We start from the raw sequence: 20,914 nt of genomic DNA on the forward strand, positions 1-20,914 counted from the left end.
TTTCCTCCCCTCCCCTTTTCTTTTTTTTTTTTTTTTTTTTTTAGGGGGATAATTACGTTACGTTGTGTTTTGATACGCGTGGTGCAGGAATAAAGTGACTTCTGTACTCTTTAGAGACTTTAAAGAAGCTGTAGTACAGTTTAGTAGAGATCGTTGAGAGTTTCTTAATTTAGTATGAAACCTTAATTTTATCACAAGAGGTCCTGTATCGTTGATAACTGCAAAAATCGAAACGATTAAAATCCGAGAATTCTTTGGTAATTATAGTCGAGGTTAAAGAATAAAAATGAATTTCTTTGGCATTGGTAAGCTTTTAAACTGAAACGTTACGTTTAACCACGACATAGTACTCATCTCATTACGTGTATGTAGTATATAGACAAGCTCACTGTATATTATATTATATATTACACACACGTAACACAAATTACAAGATATTTAGTGTATCAAGTATGCGAATATTCTACAGAGATCACGAAAATGTTCAAATAGTATTGTAAATTTATCGAGTAATATTGAATAGTGGTATCGAATAATTGTGTTGAGTAGATTATTATCAATAAGCCTGGATATTCAGTGGTGCCATTTTTTAACTCATACTGTGCGTTTAAGATGCTGTATACTAACTGTTTACTACATATATGTTTATAACAAATATCTCGTGACTTCTATATCAATTTTTAAATTTTACCGATATGATCACGATAGTCGTGTCTCGTTACAGTGCTAATGAAATTACGAAATGTTTTATCTAACACGCGCAATTGTATCACGAAAGTTGCCTCTGATAAATGTTCCAATACTTTGGCGAATCATTTCGTGTACGTGTTTCGGGCGTTAAATCGGTGTGCAGATATAGCCGTTTAAAATTTCAATGGAGATCATGAAACTTAATTATCCACACAATGAAAATCCTCTCGATCACCTGCGTAATTGAACGAGCAAACTCGACGAGCCGAGTAATCGTGATTCCGGGAATAATTAATACCAAATACGCACGGCCGACTCGTAGCTTAAGAGATCAGCTTATGATATCGTAAGGAAATAAGACTAGATCGACGCGAGGGCGAACGAGACTGTCGACAGCCAGCAAAGTTGCTAACGACTCGTTCGATAACGAGGTTTACTAAGCCGTTTTAATTAACACCGTTTGCGTCGTACCGTGTCACCGGTCCCGTTAGCTTCATCCGAGACTGGGAGGATCGGTTTCCGCGAGAAAATCCGGAAAAATTCATAATTAGCGGCCAATCGATAAGGGAACATGGTCTGGCTAGAATCAGATGGCGAGGATCGCGAATAAACGAGAAGGAGGCAGCTTTTTCTTTGCTTCATTTTGGGAAATAATGAGGAAAACAATTAATTCGTTAGGCTGGCTGTTACTTATAATATTTATAATTTATCAAATGCTGTAATTGTTACGTTTATTAAGCATTATGTAGTTATGGTATAGGTGTGTAAGTTTATTAAAATGTAGATCTTTTTCTTTTTTTTATTGATGAGGAACGAAGAAACTAATTGGTTAGGTTAATCGTTACTTACCTTATGTAGAACTCATTAAATGTCATATTTGTTACATTTATTTAAATGTGAATTATTATTAAAATGTATTGGATATTTCGTACATATTCATGAATGAATTATATCTGTTGACGAGTAAATTAATCGCATTAAAATTTTTAACGATTATCAGTTTTCTCGTAGACAAAATTCCCACGAATTTTGATGATTTAATATCATGTAAGCTAAATTTAATATTATTAAATTTTGAATATTCGCACGACTAATACGTATTGGCGACTAATTGACCACTTAATTGATTATAAATTACACCAGTTAATTTGGGAAATTTTTTCTTATGAATTGTAAAATACGTATAAATATTGATAGACATTTTAATGAAATTAGTACATTTATCTTCGTTTGGGTTTCATTTGATTGAATACAGTTGTAGTTGAGTATATTCAAAGCTGGTGGATTTAAACCATGTCGTTCTGGCAAGTCTAACGACGTGTCATTAGATCCCTAGCGAAGCTGGGTGTAATGCCAGGGAAACGTTGAAATTCAGTTCAAAAGGACGTGGATTACATCTGAAGGTAGCAAGCACTCTAAATCCTGTAATAATACAACCTTCGAAATTCAAATATCTCGAATGTTATCGTTCTTAAATTAATCATCTGCCACATGAATATCAAATACATATTTACCTGCAACGATCAGTTATAAGAACCAGTCTACTAATATTTTTAAATTCTTAATCACCGCGAATTTTAAACCTTCGAGGCTTTTAGAAATTTAAACCTTAAAACCGTTAGAGGGGTGAAATTTCACCCTATGCGAATTTTTAAAAATATTATTTTCCAAAATATTATCTTCCTCTAAATAATATACACACAATCTTACTTATAACTGCTTCAAACAATAACTTTTTTACTATTCGTTTAATATCGAATATAATGATAATAAGAATTGCTACTCTTCAAATTCCATTGGCGTTAACATGTTTTCTATACTGCGGATTTTTATGCAGATTCATATTTTCACGAACTCAATAGAAAATATAAAAATGAAATTAAGGTTTGTTTCATCCGCCAAATATTATTTTGAATATCTCGTATGTCTATTCCGTTGCACTTATACAAATTTTCCAGAAATGTATAAATAGTCGCAGTCTAGCGATAACAGCTTTTAAATATTAAAATCAATATATTTCGCGTAAATACTAATTTTGTATTTCTTTGAATCGAAAGTATGTCAATCGATATAAGACACTATTGTCGGAAAACATACATATGCAACTATATCTATAAGGTATTTTATAAAAAATAAAAAAATTTTTATTACGATTGCGGGATAACTTTTTTAATACAATTGTCGATATTTGAAGTAGATTTTCTAATTTGCTCGTTTAATTGCAGGTTTGTGCGTTGCGCGTGCTTACGACTTGCAAGACCACTTCCATGCTCATCGTTCGAAGAAGCTTCCATGTTCTGAAGCTTAGCTGAGGACGATCTATTTGTTCTTGTGAATACATTGTGGACCAGGTGCATTAATTCGCGACGTTTAAGGTTTCTACGTGAGTACAAACGCTGTTTTCAACATTAATAATATTAATGATCTGCATTCCGTTAGCACGATAGGCGCTGTATATCCTAATTTATGCTGCATATTATTACCTGTTTTCACGTCAAATATATTAAATTGCTACTCTTCAGAGAACATTCCTTTATTATTACGTGATATGATGTAAATGGTGGTCATCTATTTTAATTATTATATACTCGTTACGATATTGTATTTTATTTGAAATTTGTTCGCATAAAATACAAAGAACTATTGTTCAGAGTTTAATAACTTGTCAGTGAATTTTCACTAAACTTTTAAATAATTAGAAGTTTCTATGAAATCGTTTCACAGTCAATTTGAATTTGTATTTATCGAAATTTGAGTTCTCTTCGTGGACAGGTTAAATGTCATTTTATTTTGAAAATCAGTCACCTAATTACCATTTGAGTTTCACAACTTCACATCCTTGGACAACACAGAGTTCGATTAATCAATATTCCCTCATCGCTGTGACACGATTTTCCCTAAATTATCGAAATTATTGAACTTAGTAGCGGCACAGTTTCCTCAAAGTTGCACGTAATTTACCAAATTGATACGTTTAATCACCCCGTGAGCTTTTCAATAAAAATTAAACGATTCTTCGGAACTTTTGTCGATGTAATTGAAAATAGTTGTTATCACGGAACTTTTACAACAGCATTGAAGTGTTCACGTTAATGAAGTTGACTTGAAACAGAAAGTAAGATCATTTGGAAGATCAAAAGCTCGGTAAACAACTTTTATTTATCAAAGTTAACCGTTTCGTATCCTCATCTGATATAAACTTTAGAATTAAGACATACACCATCTAAAAAAAGAAAAAAAAATGATATCGTATGAAAAGTCGTACGTTTCGCACAGAATTGCAGGAAATTTTCGTCAAAGAAAATCCCTTTGTTACTGTACGTCGCAAGTTACGCGCGCCAGTTGAAAGACGTTAGAACGAAAAATTGCTTGCTGAGGAGTGAAACACGTCGAAGAATGATCGATCTAATTGGCCGTCGATGCAAATTCGACTGGTGAAACGTATTCTTCCGGTCGAACGGTTTATAGGGTCAATCTGAATGCGGCAGAATAGTCGATCGGGGGAATTCGCGAAGTTTAGAAGCCGTAACTACACGGCGAAAGTCGATATCGGAAGCGGAACTGAAAGCGACGTTGATATCGCCGCGCGACGTACGGATTTCCAGCGACGATTAAGAACGATCGATTATCGAACGGTTGAGAAGTCGCGATTTGAACCGTGTTACCTTCGGTACGCTGGATTATTTTATATCAGGACGCTTGAAATCCTGTAAACGCGGCTTTTCATTACTTAGAAAATCGACAACGTTCGTGAGATTAATTACGAAACTAAATAAACGAGGTTAAAGGTCACATATGGAACGAGAATTTTATTTATCAGTCATTGTCTCTGTTTTTCGTAGATATTGAATTATCCGATCTGATTGTTTTGTCGTTGTATGAAATATGACGGATTTGTTTGCTCGTTTCTCTTTTCTTTATTTGTTTATTTACGGACAAACAATTTTCTCGACGAATTTCCAAGCTTTTGTACGTGTGTGAAGATCACCGGAGAAAAACTAAATATGATGAGTATATTTTTGTCGATTGTTGCTTTACTACTAAGCTATAGTATTTTAATTTATGACCGTAGCGAAATAAATATCGTTAAGAACGAAAGGAGCCTGTTAAGATGAAAACGATGCTTGATGACGTTTTATAAAGAGAATTATTAGGAAATAATATCTTGATATACAACAAGATGACAGAGAAAATTGATCGACATCGTACTGAATTTGAAAAACTGCTGTCGCGTAACATACTCGTGTTCCTCGACTGTAGCCTTCGTACATTTAGAAGCATACAGATTTTTCTGTTAAATTCTAACTTTATCCAGGGATTAAATGAAAAATTCTGTCCCTTACGTCGCTTTCAGTGGAATTTTCAAATTTCTCAGTATGAATATATCCAAGCTTTTATAAGTAACACGTACTAACATAGAGTAAATGTTCGATGCACGCACGTACAGACCTTCTTTACTAAAATTTCACTCGACCTAGAAATCAAATTAAAAGCTTTAATCAAAATCAAATACGACTCAAAAAATAATCAACTTTTTAATATATTTCTGAAGCCACGTTCGAACTGTTCACGTAATTAAATATGAAGTAAATTTCGCTGAGAAAATTATTCGAACATCAAATTATTCGACGTCGCTGTAATCTGTGTTTTATTTAAAGCAACCTCGTTCGCGACGCAAAGAATTCCTCGAATTAGTCGTGGAAATGTCCCGCGTTTAACTGCATCTTGGGAAAGGAAAGGGGGACGGGCGAATTTTACCTGTGCAAGTAATAGTTGCGTGTTCCTGCAATTAAATTTAATTGGATGATCATCTGGGTTAGCTTTTTGTGGTAGTAAAAGTAAATCCTCGTAAAGCGTAAAGCGTCGAGAGCGGCTATATCACTTGCTACTCGAACACTTCTACAGTTATAGTACTCTCCAACAAATCCAGATGTCCAAGTGCTTTGCAAATGTTACGTGTTCCATCGTTGACGTAGTGTATTCTACGCTCTATGCTCGAGTAGAATCCCTGCAACTTTGAATCGCTGACAACGCGATAACGTTTGCGAAGTACTTAAAACTGTTGTGCCCGAGCAGAAAGAGAATGTAAAATGTCGTCGAATTATTACGATAGAATCGTTTCATTGAAAACTCTGTCGACTGATGTAATTTCAGATGACAGTACTCTGCGTCTACCGTCTTGTATTTCATTTTCTGCTAACTTTGTTGGTAGTTCGAAATTAATTTCAGACATATCGATGTTGGTTTTCTCTATTTCGTACGAGTTTTTTTTTTACTGGAAGATGGAAGAATTCTAGTTGGACTTTGTTTCAAATTCTTGACTTTTGTGTGGAATGTTTTATGATTCCAAATGTTTGATTGTTAGTGAATATACATGTACATGATTGAGTAATAGTTTGTTTTTACAACTCGCGTAAAATATGTGCCGCTTTTCTCTAAATTGATATCATTAATCTATGGAATACGATGTTATACTAAGAAAATACATGGAGTTCGATAATTCGAAATATTTGTGGAATAAATAAACGACAAATAGTCCCAGCTAAATTATCAGTAGCATTTTTATCTGTTTATACAAGTTTGTCTCCCTATACGTATAAATAATAATCAACGGTTTTCAAGCACGATATAACATCGTTTTATTTTTCAGATAACAAGTCTTCAAATAAGATAGAGATTTACTGTCCTCGGCACAGTACCTTACGAGGGGGATGAATTGTAAATTTAGCCAACCAAATATTCTCACTACGCTTCACGAAACTCAACGAAAACCCAATCGTGATACTTTCTCCATACGATCACAACATCATGTACACTAGAAACGCGATTCTCTTCGTTTGGTACGATATTTCATTGAATTAAATTTCCGTAACTTAAGGAACAACCTCGTGGAACCTGGTACGAACTGGTTCACACAGACAGCGACCAAACACCGGAAGACATTATTCCCCATCAAACACATCTCCATTCGATTTAATTTACTTTGAAATTACAGGAGAAACGCGGTTATTTGATCTTCGATCGGTTCTTCTCCTATGTGGTGACTCGGTAACAGATACACACGATCGTTTCCACGTACCTACCGGCTATAATAATCTGGAGAACGGAATATCTGCGAACGAAATACCAATTACCCACGGTCAATCGTTGCTGTGTAACGTGTACAAACAGATCTCAGCAAATTCAGCGTTTCCCAGAGCCGCTGAATTTTCACCAGGCGCCGGATTACCACCACCAAAGACTGCTGTCGTTCAAAGAACCGACCGTTTCAAGAATCACAGGCTTATTTGCGTTCCCTCCGCTTCGAAATGTTCTGTTTAAACGTTGTCCAGGCTACGATTCCGATCATTCTCTCATAAGACTTTCGAAAGATCGCTCGGCACACTGTCATTTGCTTTGTAAATGTTCAATGTTTCGACTAGACACAGAGGATAGAAATCAATTTTCTGACGGTTTGAACAGAGGGACGTTGGACGATTGAATTATCTCAATTTTCCTTTCGCCTGGATTGATTAGATGACTAAATTTTTTTCTCTTTCTTTCTCTCCGATTATCGGTTAATAAATAGCACTGATAGTGTATGTGATTGTTCGAAAGTGTGTGGACACTTGCTTAGTTTTTGAAGAAACATCGTTGTTTCGACGTTGTAAATGGAAATGCTCGGGATTTTGCAATGTAGTTTTATTATTTATTATTTATGGAGATCGTTTGTCAGCTCGTTTGAGTGTCAAACTATATGTAGATACCATGGAGAGGATTCTTTCAGATTAATGAAGAGATCGTCGTATTATATTTCTATCAATAACATTTAAAGTTAGCGCTTGGACGTATTGTTATCTCGTGTTGAAATATCATCGATAAGATTTCACATAATTTATGTTTCATATAATGCAGACGATCGCAGACGAAAATAGTAAGAAATGCTTCTGATCTTTAGTTTGTCATTAATTCATTGTTAGTAATATTTATTTATTTGTTTGTTGTCGACTGATTCTCATTTGCGACCACGATAAGATTATGTAAATTAGGACAATCCTTGTACATACTGATTAATATTATGTGTCTATGTGTGTACATACAAATATGTAAACTAAAGTATTACAACATAGCACATTGATTCATATATCTTAATGATATTCTTGTATTATTATTATTAAAAATCGACCAAGGTATCCATTTACTTGTAAGCTACAATTTGAGTCAAATATAAGGTGCAATTTTAGTTGCATTATTGTAAATTGATTATGAACAAAGTTTCCAATATATTCTAACAAAACAACACTTTTTTAATGCCAAAAAGAATCGAATCAGCACTTGGGTTTATGCAAACGATTCTCTTGAACAAATTCTATTGTTCTCTTTCTGCTTCTCTCGATCTTCTTCCTTTTTTTTTCTTTTTTTTTTTTAACATTCCATACGGTCATTTTTCTTGGTGAATCCACGTGAAAATGAACATAGAACGCCGAGCTAGAATTTTTTCAAACAAAACTACGTTTTCCATCTCGTACAATATCGAAAAATTAGGGGACACGTACGGTCGCCTAAAAAATTTTCAGCTTTTTCACGGTCGATTCTTGGATCGACGACGCACAGTGCGAGTATCGAATCGAAGGCATTGCTTTTTGTGGATGAGGCCAACTAGATAACCCGGGCTATCTGGCTCGCGCAGAGTGATCGTAATTGAATTTTTTGCCTGGTCCTGGCTTTGCTCGGATTTAGCCATAAGCCAGTTATTGAGTCGTCGTTACAAAAGCCGTGTACCGGCACGTTCATCGATTTATAATTGTCAATTATCCATATATAAAAACGAGTCGAGCGATTCATTCGATCCATTTCGACGGACAGAATGTTTCTTCGATTGGACGCTCGAATATCCTGTAATCGACGTGGAAAAAGACTTTTAGTTAACGTAACTCGCCATTTTGACGAGATTCGGTTCAGTATTTTTCGAAATCGAGAAGCTGCAACGAAGATTTTCCATTGAAAAAGCAAAGGAGAGAAGAACAGGAATCTCTGTTTATTCTAGCTGCTTGGATTTAATTTTTATCGATTCGCTGGATGTTCTAATTAACTCAACCAGGCGCGAACTTTTTATAATATTTCTTATAACAAGACATAATGACATTTTTCTGGTATCTTCGTATATCGAATGTATTGTATCGTTGGTTAATTTTAGAAGAAATAACAATTCATAGGTACAGTAATTATGTTACTGACAATAAGTATTAAGATACCTATCGGTATTTAATACAAATTGAATGTTTCTCATTGCTTTTATTTTATTTTATTTTATTATGAATATGTTATTTCATTAGCAGTACACGTGTTTTATAGATGAACGTGTAAGATACTGCACAAAGTAGAATTGGTCAGAGTTTTCAAGAAATATAAAGATTAGACGTTCTTATACTACTTGTGGCTGACCATATACGACTCTCTCTCCTTCTATTGCTCCTCTGAGCTTTGCTCTTATTTCATTCGCATCGAACATGTCTTTTATAATACTAAATAAAATAAAATTTCTTAGTTTTCCAGTAAATATAACTAATAAATTCCTTTACATTAGTTATGTCTGTTCACGTGTGTCCTAATCTCTTGCCAGCGACTCTCTGATAATTAATTAATCTTGGTCTTATTTTATTCGCATTATACGTTCTTTTCATAATGTAAAATACGAAATAAACAAATGTCGCAAATATGTAATTTATTATAATTTTCCAAGAAATATCACCAACGGAACACTGAGATTACCTACGTGTCCTAACACTTATGGCTGATAGTGTATGTCGAAGCTAGTAACATGGATTGTTTAAGAGAGCTCAAACAGCGATTGAGAAAGTTTATAATCCGCAAATACAATTACAAATATGTCATACTAATTACACACAAATTGAATTAAACTGAAAACTATTAGAATATTGAATTCATTATTATTATTATCATTTCCTCTGACTTTGACAAAATCAATCAAGTAAACCAAATAATATAATAACATCGTAACAATATATAATTTATTTATATTTATTGCATTGATAATACTCTAATTAACGATCAATAACAAATCACGTATGGTGCGAGGATAGTGACACGTTTCTCGAAACACGAGCAGCGTTTAAGCAGAAGAAGTCGAGACAGAATTAGTCCAACAATATAAACAATATAAACAATACAACAAAGATAGCCTAGCGCCTTCAATCGTCTTTACATTAAATACAATGGACACTTGTAAAAATCTGCACAATATACGAGGCCATTGACCTGAACCGATTAATCTGAAATAAAATACACCTGCACGCTTCACGGATTTCCCTAATTCCCCTAAACACCCTGTACATCTTCGACTCGCGTACGGCTCTCGACGTTATCCTATTACTCAACCACGTCTGTACAGTTGAAAGTATTGATCATCTATGAGTTTGGCTTTCAACTGAATCTCACTGCATCTCCTTCCCTCCTAAACGTCTTCCCTCGTTCCTGTTCCTTCTCTTTATCCTATATCCATTCTCTCTGCTCGCTCCTTTCTCCCGCTACGGTTCAGAGAACCTCGCCATTGAAATTCTCAACGCTGCATATTAATGCAGGCGCATAAATCCTGTCGCTAACCGCCCTCTTAGTTTGCCGCCGCTTCTCTTTCCCTATCTGTATCACTGTCTCGTTGCAGAGATCACGTTGATCGCTACTTCGACGGATAATCGGCTTTTGAATACCCGAAACTCTCTCATTTCGGAGAATCGCAAGAAATTCTCCATTCTCTCTCACTCACTCCCTCACTCATTCTGTTTTCCTCAGCGTCTGTGATACGATGTCCTTCGGGACGACGATAGGTGCAAAAATGCTGGGTGATACGTTGAGCAGGGTTTTCACGTGGAATTCTGGTAGATTCGGAGACGTCTGCACATTTTTTCCCAATTTTTTTCCTCTTGGTTTGATCAGTGAGATTCTTTTAATGGAAGGCGGTTGGTTGGAGTCGTCAGAGGGTTGGCTGTAATTTGGGAGAGGGATCGCGTGGAATTAGCAGAGATAGCGGTTTGGGCTTCTGCGATATGTTTTCTGGGACATTGCAAAAATGGAAATTGCTATACTTTTAGATCGGTGAGTTATTCCTGTTTTCTGGAATTTCAGGTTTAAACGAAGCGAAACAGCGAAAGAGTTTTATTTTGCTGCAATCTTATTTTTACGCTCCATTGTGTCTAGTATCATACATAGTCTAGTACGTAATACATTAGTAAAGATAAAGCGTCGTGCTCTTATCTTTGTGTTTACGTCATCTGGAAATTTGTTCAAATAGTAGAAAAGCATGTTAGTATGCAGTATCGTTTACTGTAACTTCCATATTCCTCTGTTTTATTCAAGAAGGGCGTAAAAATGTTGTGATTGAAATTAATTTTCCTAATCTGACAACTCTGAGAATGAAACTACGAAGAGCAGATGTTACATTCAGACGATTTCACGGAAGTTGCATTGTATATTGTAAATAAAGAACATTGAACTGTATTAATTTCATTTTTACAAGCATTTTTCTTTTTTTACATTTTCTTTATACTTCTACAATCCACTTTCGACATCTACGCTACTCTCACATCCGATATCACGATGGATTATCTAATTGAACAAATTATGAAATGTATTTGCGAAATATTTAAAAATACACATAACACGTGAGAATATAAGAAAATGTCGAAGGTGAAGTACTTGTTACGACATTTAATGAACGAAATGAATTCAAGAATTCAATTCCTGCAAGTTCCATTTCTCTCTTAATTACTTAGATCCAAATATCCATTCGAATATTCCAACTGATCTTGCAAATCGATCGTAAGTTCCATTTCTCAATTTCATTCGCTGTGAGAAAATTGACTAGAAAATTGAAACTAATTGCAGCGAATAAGCTTTGTAAACCGCAACGGTTCTTTTCGTATCGTCAGAGCACGCGACTTATTCAAAATTGACGATCGTAATATCGTCTGCGGAGCTGGAATCGTACGAAATGACGCGATTCACCGATAGAAAATTAACCGGACTTGGCGACATCGGAGGACTGTCAAAGTGTGGATGGAAACGGGTCTGGAAGTTACTCTTTCAGCGGGCGGAACCGTCGGCCCTTCGCTTATATCGGAAACACACCAGGGCCGAACTCATTTGCAAGCTCGTAAATCGATTTAGATTCTCATTAGTTTCGACGAAAGCGGCCGCGTGAGCGCGAGAGCGAAAACAATTTAGCCGGTGCTAGTTGACGTGTAATTAGAGCTTCTAATCGACCCATCAATGAATAATATTGTTGACAATTTGTTCGGCTGTTGAGTGTTGTTGTCGATCGATTTTCCAAATTTCGCGTGATTGCGCGCCAAACCGATTTCTAAGCGAATAGATAAATAATACTTCTCTCGCAAAGAAGCAAAACTGTTTGTTTGTCTACAAAATTCTGTGTGTATTCTGATTAGTTCAGATAACTAAGGTTCTGTCTCAAGGTTCCATATTATTAGATTAGAAAATAAAAAATAAAAATAAAAATAAAAATAAAAAAATCGAAGGAAAAATAAGTTACACTTTGAGAGGTAGTATATCAAAATCCGCTTGAGAAATCGGAGAAATTTATTCACCGTAGCAGAAGGAGGAAGGAGAAGGGAGTCCCATCCCCGGAGTAGTAGCTAAAAGGCATGAAATTACCGGTGCTCTCGAATCTCATTGAGAGGACAGCTCGTAAACGGGCAGATTCCAGCGGTTAGATCGCAGTCAAAGACGGAGGATGGCTTTGCTAAGAGGTCGATAGGGGTGGCAGGGTGACATAATAGCTTACTCAGGATCCACTTGTGGTCAGTAATCGGATTGGGCAGGATCGACTCCGTGCTTAGGTATGATGATCGACGTATGCCATTCAGGGTGAATTTATTTTCCTTAGAAACCCTTCTCTTCTTTGCCTCACTTCCTTCTTCTTCCTCCTTTCTGTTTAATAAACCTCCAATTGAATGTCAGGAACATATAATTCAAAGGAGTGATTATACACGTTTGTATCGATTATTGGACTAGTTAGACTCTGTTTAGAAGAAATATAATAAATGTATAAAATGTATAATAAAATGTATAAAGGAGCAATTAAATACAGATATTTTTATATCGATTGCTAGATCTGTTACACTCTGTTTGTAGGAAATGTAAAAGTGCAAAAATGTAATTCAGAGGGGCAATTAGGTATAGATATCTTTATATCGATTTCTAGACCCGTTAGACTCTGTAGGAAATGTAGAAGCACAAGAATGTAATTCAAAAGAGCAATTAGATACAGATACTTTTATATCGATTACTAAATCAATTAGATTCTGTTTGTAGGAAATTTAGAAGCGCAAAATTGTAATTCAAAGGAGCAATTAGATACAGATATCTTTATATTGATTGCTAGACCTGTTAAATTCTGTTTGTAGGAAATTTAGAAGTGCAAAAATGTAATTCAAAGGAGCAATTAGATGCAGATATCTTTATATTGATTGCTAGACCTGTTAAATTCTGCTTGTAGGAAATGTAGAAGTGCAAAAATGTAATTCAAAGGAGCAATTAGATGCAGATATCTTTATATTGATTGCTAGACCTGTTAGATTCTATTATTAGGAAATTTAGAAGCGTAAAAATGTAATTCAAAGGGGCAATTAGATACAGATTTTTGTACCCACTGTCACACTTACCTGGCTCTATTTGTGGGGAACTTAGAGATGCAAAAATGTACACGGTGCATATAGTATAAAAATATAGGAATTACCAAAAATAAAGTATACACTCGTTTAAAGGTTCTGTAATGTTTAAGATGCTGTTTAGGTTTCATTCCTTTGACTATTTAGGTGCTCATAATGTCGACGGAAATACGAACTAACGTAAACGTTTGTAAACGTAACGTAAACTAACAGAAACGTAGTATACGTTATCACGTAGATGCAGTTGTTGATGTTTAAAACCTGTATGAAAAAAAACTCAATAAATTAATCGAGAAGGACGTAATTAAAAATTACACAGGCGGTCCTATCGATGTTCTTTGCGCCAAATAAAGTCAACACTTTGTCAAAATCTCTTTTATCGACAAAATCATCGTCAATCGCGAACGCTACTTATATTTCTTACGTTTTTGCTTGGTGCGGCCAAACGTTTCCTGTTCGACGATTAATCCGTGCACTTTCGTGTGCCTCGATCCTGTCGAGCACCGGTGATTCACAGCGGATTTATGGGTCGATTTCAAAGGCAGCCATAAAGCAATCCGTATATATTTTAGCCGTTTCCAGCCTCGCCAACTAAACTTATTTCCTCCGGGAAATTGAGCGGGTTCAAGTAAACGTAAATCACGTGTTTCTCAGCGCCGCTAGCCGCTACTTTCTTTCCTCTTTCTGTCTTTTTTATTTCACTTTTTTTTTTCATGATGTTGTTCCGACATGATTGTTTCTGGCCGCAACACCTCTCGCTGTTCTTTTGGAATGTCGAGATTCAGCAACTTCTAATGCTGTTGGTATCGATCAATCATTCGTGTCTTCTTTTTTTTAACGAACGTTCCTTTCACCCTGCTTTTTATCGAATAATTGCTCCTTTTCTTTTTTTGCTGCTTCTTAACGTTGTTTCGTGGTATTTCCAGTTTGAAGAATTCCTTTAAAAAATATGTGTATAATTATATATGACCTCGTTAAGTTTATCTGAAAGATTATTAAGAAATTATCAAAACAGTTAAGTTACTGTCTCGTTTTAAACTTTAAATTATGAGAACTGATACATACAAATAAGAATAATTTTAGTAATTTGGTATATATGAAATTATTTTTTCTTTTTTTTTTTTTTTGTCTACAATATATCTATTATCTGAAATAATTTTTAACTTCATCAATGTCGGTATTCGTTACGATATTTTAAATGATTTTACAGTACAGATTCAGATTCTGAACTCTCAATTCACGAATACCTTTCATAAGTTTGCCGCTGTAATTTGGAAACTTTTTGAAGCAAGGATAACGCGTTCGACTCGAAAGCAAACCGGAGCTCGTAACGAGAATTAATTGATTAATTAATCAGTTCAAATCGTATTTCACAGACGCATACATTCGTAACAGATACACAATAGTAGACGAGCAAAATACACATTCAATTTCGACTCATTAAATACAACATAGCGAGTTTAAACGTGGAACGTGGCGTTTCTACAATTAATTTTGCGTGCAGCGCGACTTTTTAAATCCAATTTTATGATCAAAGTTTTTCACGCGCGAATGGTTTCCATTAACTAAATGCAAAGAAACATCGCAACCGAGCACACGGCCGACTTTCATTTTTCAAATTGCTCCCCCAAACGTTGCATCCTCGTAATACCATTTATTTGGGGATTTTCATTTGCCTGATCGATCCAGATAGTCATATTCACGTCATACTTTAAAGTCTTTTGCACATCTCCGAATAATATTTTACGGCGTTATCGTTTCTCATATTTTTCCTTGAAATTTTTATCTTTACTTCCAATGGCAGCAGGTAATGGATTTTTTTATTATAAATTTCCTACTATATTACTGATTTTTTACCATTCAGAAATTTTATGATTTAGTTAAATTTACAATACGATTAAACGTTACACAACAGTATATCATTTAATGTCGATCATCAAGATAATTTAATGTTTTTTAAAAAATTTAGCGTATACTCTTGATTCTTGTTTAATATCGTTTGCTGCGATAAATATCAATGGTTACGTGCGATTATATCACCTGCAATTGGTCAAATAAGCGCGATGCGAACAATAAATACTATGGAAGTTCATTACACGGTGTCATCGATGTAATCTCTTTATTAATTACTAATTTATGCAAGCGTTATCATCGAACAATTATATAATTTAAAACGTTTTATCTTGTTACAACGTCATATATGACCTAGATGTTACACAATACTTGTACATACAGAATTGTTCTACCCACGATATGTTTCACCTACCAGATACTATAACGAGTAATACTTTACTTGGAATATTTCACATACTATTGCACATTATATACCTTCTATGTATTTTTGCATCTTTAAATTCTCCATAAATGTATGAAAGTCTAATCTGGTAATATTAACGCTGCTGCCACTCGCTTTTTATATTTTTATGCTTCAATTTTATTCTCATCTTGACAGGCAAAAAGAATTTTCAATGTTTCGATAAGAAGATATTTGACATATCGTTGAAACGAGAAGTCCCGCGTATCGTAACGATTTCAGTTTTATTTGAATCTTAATAAACAAAAAGAATCTGCAATTTTACAGATGTTTAGAAAGATGTTCTTCACGAAAACGAGAAATCATGACAATTCGTTCTAACTTTGACATCTTTGTTAATGTTAGAAAAAGTATAATATATATATATTGTATAATTTAATAAATTAATATAATAAATATAATATAATTTAATAAATTAATATAATAAATATAATATAATTAATATAATAAATAAAGTTAGTGTTTGTAATCTAATTCCGATTGGGTCGGAAACGATCGGAACAGCAGCACAAACAGAGTTAAATAAATTGATCAAAGAAAAGCAAAGCGTACGGAAGATGGTAGCAGGATGTATCATATTTATACAAACGTTGCGAACATATACTCCGTGTACTCGGTCATCCTGATAATAAACATTCAGTCGTGCGTATCGCCATATTAATGAACAATTAACACGGCTATATAGCTGCATACATAGGCACTGCGTACAGCTGGTTGTTATCTGTCAGAGTGCAGGCACCGCTGATCCAATAAAGCCGACCATCATTTTCGACAATTTATTATGGCGTTGATGTGACGGTGATCGTGTAACCGGAGCCCAATTCTATCCCCTCCCCTTTTTCCGACTAATTTTACAAAATTATTCAACGTACATTGGAAAATCGATATTTATTAAGGTGACACAGTTTTCGATATTACGTCACTTTGCCACGCCACTTTTCGTTATTAAGCTAACAATAATATCGTTTGAAGATTTCAATATGATCGAATTTAGAAGACGCAATTTAGACTTGCGATATTTAACAAAAGCAATTTATAATTTGATTTCGAATATCTGTTTGAGGGATTTGACTGAAATACAGGTATCCAGAATAGTCTAAGGATTAAATTATCGATGTAGAAGAGTTTCATAGATGTATTGCGATATTGTTTATTTTCCAGACTCTCAAAGTACCGCAGACAATTCTAATTGTCGATTCTTTGCAGTTTACTAGTAGATGGTCTCTTAATTGAACGATTGTCAATCGAAGAATCTAGTCAGACAGTAAGAGGGTTATCTTGATTAATAATCGAGGAATACAGTGCATCGTGATGCTATAAATACTACAACTTCCCTTTCAATGCGAACTACTCGCAGTACGTCGCATGTAAACGATGGAAATGCATAATACTTTGTAAACCTACGATTAAATAAATCGATCGGTTCGTAAACTCTATACACGCAAGCATAGTGTCGAATTTCGCAAAATTGTCACGGCGACAAAAATACACATAAAACGAATCTCTCAAGTTCCCTTTCGTAGCTACGGTATTGAGAAACAAAATCCAACAAATTACACTGATAGAAAACGATGATAGATGAAACGTTGCATTAGCAGAAAATTCTACTCTTAATAGATTGATCTTCCTCTTGAAAAATCTCGATAATACGAATCCACGATAGAAATAATTCCAATTAGCCCTGTAAAACCACACCCTTTCCGCTTTCGCTGCAGTTGGAAAACGATCAAATCGCGGAAGGCTATCTAAAAGCCTGTTTCACCCAACTGTTACACGCCTAATCCAACAATTAACCAGCCTCTCGTCCCTCTGATCCAGCGATCCACCCCTAAACTCTTGGGACGGAGAGTAACACCCACGCGAACAAACGCTCGGAACCAATAACACATCACCGTATTTCATCCCCTAAAAGAGAGGCGATCGGGACGAGCCGAAAAATCTCGCTTTACATCTCCATCCATCGAGGCAATTCGCGTATCGCTTGCATTTAATTTCTTTTGTCCTGTCACGACCTCTCTCTTTCTCTCTTTCTCTCTCTCTCGTCTGTACTGGACGATACTCGATAGTGGCGGTAATTAAAGTTCCGATTTCAAGACCATTCATATTTGTCATCGTTGGTAGAAGGGTCGAAAGAGAGAGAGAGAGAGGAAGAACGAGAGAGAAAGGGTGGGATTGAAGGGTATTAGAGGGAAAAATCGCGCGTCCCGCTCGAGGGCCAGAGGCTTTTCCATCGGATTTCAATTTTCGCGTAGCCGCCACGTCGAGCGTATCCGCGAATTAGTCCGGGGCTATGGAGGCGAATACGACGACGTCCGTCTGGCCGAAACGATGTTATCGGACTATTGAAAATCGAAAATCGAGAAGTATCGAGCGATATCGAGTTTGCGGTGAGACGTCCTGTCGCGCGGCCTATCCTATTACAAGGGGAAAGGGAAAAGGCTGCGTACGTAGTTTTACGTAGTTTTCTAGATGAAAAGAGAGGAAACGATAGGTGCAGAAACGAGTTCTTTCCATTTTACAACTTCCGCATTGCAGAAAGATCGGAAAGAATTCATTTCTACGCCTATTATTATTATTATTATTAGACTGCGGGTTTTTACGCGTTTCTAGGAAATTTGAAAGTGTACAATCGCATAGTGTGCACATTATATAAAAAGATGTATAAAATAGCCGAACTATGATGCTTCCTATAACGTGTGGTGAGTATAACAATTTTCTATCGAGTCTGTACCTTCTTAATTACATTCTCAAAGATACGAATTTGGATAAAAATCTGCGGTGTGATTGTAATATGAAATCCGCTGTCTAATGACGAATTTATACCACGTTCAATTATAAAACGGAGCAGAAAATTATAAAGCTGATAAAGGCTAGAAGCGAAGAAAATGACGAAGGAAAGGTGAAGTAGAGAATGCTTAAAAAAGGAAGTCAGAGAAGGACGAAGATTACAAGGGAAGAAAGAAACGGACGACGAAGATGAGAAAGGAAAGAAGCATGGTATTATACTCTCATTCATAAGTCACAGTCGCATAAACTAAAAGAAAATGGGTTCGAAACAAAATCCTTCAATCACAGTAAATATGTAATTTTCCTTAAGAAACTATTTTGTAATTGTAATATTCACCTATTAAACGTACTTCGTTATATCATTTTACGTATCGTATAATTACAACAGCAAGTGTCGAAAACTGATGGACTGTTAAGGCGTGTTAAAAATCATCGCAATAATAAAAAAAAAATGTATAATTTACGATTCGATCGTGCAACTTGCTTAAGCTTGTGTATCCTAACGCGACAACAAGAACTAACCGTAGACGAAACAAGCGAAAATAGGGAAAATAGAGAGATTGGTGCTGAGCTGCCCTCCGAAAAATCTATAAAACCCGGTGATTGAATGCAAATATTCGTTCTTCCTCGTTTCACGCTGCAAGTTTTTCGAAACTTTGCCCGCAAACTTCCTATCGTTTCTGCTGTGAGTCACTAGCCTCGCACCTGCTGTTCTTATCCTACCAACACCGACGTATAAAGAGCTTCTGCTGCCAGGGGACACTACATGTGTTTCTCGTGTCAATATTGCAGTACCACAGTCTGCTCTAAAAAGGAAAAAGAGAAAGCAAATGTTCGTCCTTCTTACGTACTCAGATGCTGTCGAAACTCGTCAAGCGTGAAATAAAGCGGGATTCTGCAACAATTGTCGACTCAACTCCGACTAAACCGCTCGCGTAAAGTTAACTCGACGTGCGAGATATCGTCGACGCTCGTTCGATCTTCAAGAAAAAGAAAAGGATACGCAACGTGAACAATAGCGCGTGTAAGGACGATACAGATAAGAAAATAAAGATTAAGTAAGACTAACGTAAAGTAATGAGAAAAGAAACCTGTTCCCAGAAAGGCAAGACATAGGAAAGTGAAGCAGAACGGCGAAAGCAAGAGAAGAGGTAACAAAGGAGCGGAGGAACGAGAGCGTGATAAACAAGGGAAAGTGAAGGAGAGTAACGAGGAGACAGGGGTGCAGGAGATGATAAAGGAGATCAAAGTGGAGATGATGGTAAAAGAGAGGAAGGGTGATGCGTAGTCTAGCGTGCTCTATTGATCGGCAATCCGTGTACAAAGAGAGGAAGAAAGAGAGAAGAAAGGGAAATGGGAGAGACATCGTCTGGTGGATGGTTTAATCGACGGCGCGGTACTGTCGGTAAAATTTTGAAAGTTAAAAGAAGATAGAACAGGGAGCGAGAGAGTGTGTGAAGGTGATTGTCGATGAAAGAACGAGATCCTGATGAATGTGATGAGCTACGTGAGATTAGCCGATGTATCGAACGGTGATACTGTACGAATTAGAAAGGGTTTTAGAAAGGGTCGACTGATTAAATCGTTGGAGAATCGTTCTGGATTTTTTGCCGATTCGAAGAAGGTAGGAAGATTCGATCAGTTTTTTATTCGTTACGAGCGAAGCTTTATTTAACGCTGATTCGATATCTGTTGATGGTATTGGCCTGACACTGATCAAATCTGGACGAAAAGCAACGAAATATTGCTTTATTCGTTATAGAAAAAATTCTCAACAAAAAGGTTTATTACTTTGGATATTAGTTCCGATACTTTTCAGCGCCAAAGAAATTCTTCTAAAACCTTCTTCCCTAAAGCTTGTCAGTTTTAGACGAAATTCGAAATACTATGCTTTATTCCTAGAAAGAAATTTTCTTGACACAATCGAGAGTCATACTTTCTATTACCAAAGCAACTGTCGTAAAAGATACAAATTACTATTCTCCGTTGCAAGAGAATGAAAAATCATCGTTGCCCGTTATTTTCACTAGAACTAAAAATACTACTCTCACGTGGAAAATCGATCGTCAACGGAATCCCAAATAAATTACAAAAGAATCTCAACACGAGAATCGTGAAATGGACCGACTAATCCCATCGATCGCCTAAATCCACCACTGTGCGGCGGTGTTTTCTTTGGAAAAACAAGGCGCGAAAAGCGACCGACTAATTAGTCGTGGCATCGAGGACTAAGCCTCGTTCAATAGCCCGTCCAGGTTTTCGGCGGTTTTGGTCGGCCTGCTTACACCGTAAATACGCGGTAAACGAAGGACTCCGTATCTCGAGACCGTTTGGATTCAATTTTCGCTAACTGGAGCGTGGACTAATTAACCCGACGCGAATAGCCGCTCGAGAAACAATGGCCGGCTGGCTGAAGGGGATATAGTTGGCGCGCGCGCGC

General features: G+C 36.0%; 1 protein-coding gene across 4 annotated transcripts in view; it reads left to right on the forward strand.

The window, feature by feature from the left end:
- Nucleotides 1-2,915: 2,915 nt before the first annotated feature.
- Nucleotides 2,916-20,914, forward strand: part of LOC100743853 (poly(rC)-binding protein 2) — a 171,795-nt gene continuing 153,796 nt past the window's right edge. For all 4 annotated transcript variants that reach the window (XM_033319348.1, XM_033319349.1, XM_024365824.2 and 1 more), the window contains exon 1: nt 2,916-3,073. The gene's annotated coding sequence lies outside the window, so the exon portion shown is untranslated. The remainder of the gene's footprint in view (nt 3,074-20,914) is intronic.

This window comes from Bombus impatiens, unplaced genomic scaffold, assembly GCF_000188095.3.
Source record: "Bombus impatiens unplaced genomic scaffold, BIMP_2.2 scf_0151, whole genome shotgun sequence".
Lineage (NCBI taxonomy): Eukaryota > Metazoa > Arthropoda > Insecta > Hymenoptera > Apidae > Bombus > Bombus impatiens.